The sequence below is a fragment of the Sinocyclocheilus anshuiensis genome, unplaced genomic scaffold (genome assembly GCF_001515605.1).
Source record: "Sinocyclocheilus anshuiensis isolate Anshui unplaced genomic scaffold, SAMN03320099.WGS_v1.1 scaffold58, whole genome shotgun sequence".
NCBI lineage: Eukaryota > Metazoa > Chordata > Actinopteri > Cypriniformes > Cyprinidae > Sinocyclocheilus > Sinocyclocheilus anshuiensis.
The window spans coordinates 3,439,718-3,441,615 of NW_015547688.1; positions in this window are offsets into that span (position 1 = coordinate 3,439,718).

Below are 1,898 nucleotides of genomic sequence, written 5' to 3' on the forward strand. Positions count from 1 at the left end.
TTCCACAGTACTCTTCTCTGGTGGATTTGTGAAAACAGGGGTGTGTGGGAAAATGATAGCAGATAAATCCTCACACACGACAAATTCTTGTTGTTTTATACTTGAGGGAAAGTCAGACTGTGGTGTAATAGCATTGTAATAATAGTAATAATAGCATAATAGTACGGTGTAATAATTTTCTATGCATATAGACATTTTATATTTCACATAGACTGAGGTAACCGCATTTAAAAATATTTTATGCAAAATTATACTGTATGTCTGTATAAGATGTTTTTATTATTATTATTTTGTCTAGATTGTGGTAATTAAATAACTGGAGTCTATAGCCTAGTGGTTAATACATAATATAGGCTACAGTATATAAATATTAACATGTATTCCATAATATGAACAGAAATCATTTTATATGTCTATGCACATTTTTATATAATGAACAGGTTAATGGTTAATGCATGTTTTGACAGTGAACTGTGGTGTCATATATGTGTGACACCAGTTCATTTTGTCTGGTCCATATTATATCTTGTCTTTTCTCTACTATGCCTGTCAATAAAACATTAAGGGTTGCTATTTGAAACCCCAATAGAGTCAGTTCATGAACTGGAGAGGGACTGGGATCTCCCATCACCATCATGCCCTTGAGCAGCCTCAGGTTGCCCCAGGGTGACTGTCCATATAGTAAAAGTACTGCAAATCTAGTGACTAGAATATTTTAAAAGTATGAAAATAAACCCTTCCTGCTGCATGCAATTAAAACCTAATAATGTGACTGCTGTCATTATATTCAGTAAAAATAATTGGGTGACGGCTAATACCAACCCAGCAGTTTCTCTATGAATGTATTAACTAAGAATAGGTTAGATAAATTAAGATGAAATCTGTACCGTGCCTGCTATCCGGGCAGAAAGGGATCGACTGCCTAGACTTTGATTGCCTATTGCATTGCTGTTCTCACAGAGTAGCTGTAAATTCTCTGGTGCCTTAATGGATTTAGGTGTTTGCTGATTAACCCACCATCCTCGTGTGTTTTACCTCCTCATAGCAGCATATCACCACAGTACAGACAATCTCCAGAATCTTCTTCCGTTAAAACATCGTGAATCGTCTTCTCTCTGCATTGGTCCGAGGACGTGGCCAGCATTTGGCATAATATGAACTGTAGTTTTAGATGTAAATATATTAAGTTATCATTTGTATTTAATCAGATTTATTTGTACACCGAAATGTAGCACATGTACACTGGTGGTTTTAGATAAAGTGGTTTTAGATAAATTGACTCGCTCTCTCTGCTGTGCCTCTAGCTACCCCAAATAAAAAATTCTATAAAAAGCAATGTTTGTCAAGACCACTGGACAGTAAAAAACCGTTGTGCAGCAGCGCCATCTGCTGTCTTGACAATGTTACTTTTTCCTAACACCATGTAGAAGGCTTTACAAAACAGTGCACAAAATGTCCCCACTATCTTAATCACTAATCACTGAAATAAGTCTTGAGAAATCTTGTCTATTGGAAAGCCGTAGGCTCTATAAGTGGGGGGAAAAATAACCGCGGCCTGCAACTTTAAGGCAGCTGTCAGCCAATTTTGTATAATACTTGTGATGATTTTGGCTCAAATTTAACAAAAACCCACCAATTCACTATCTCAACAAATTAGAATTGTAACGAAGTTCGTAGTCATGGGAAGAAGGAGGCGGGAACCGGCGAACATTTCAAACTTTAATAAAATAAACAAACACAAAACGAAAGTAAAGCGGCAGCCCATCGCGGACGACTGCCGCACACAAAACAAAATAAAGTCCAGGCCTGGTCCTCTCTCATCCAACACTGTCGTCACTCCTCCTTTTATCCTTCCGGAGCTCCTCCGTGGGACTCGAGACCGGTGAGTGGTGCAGGTG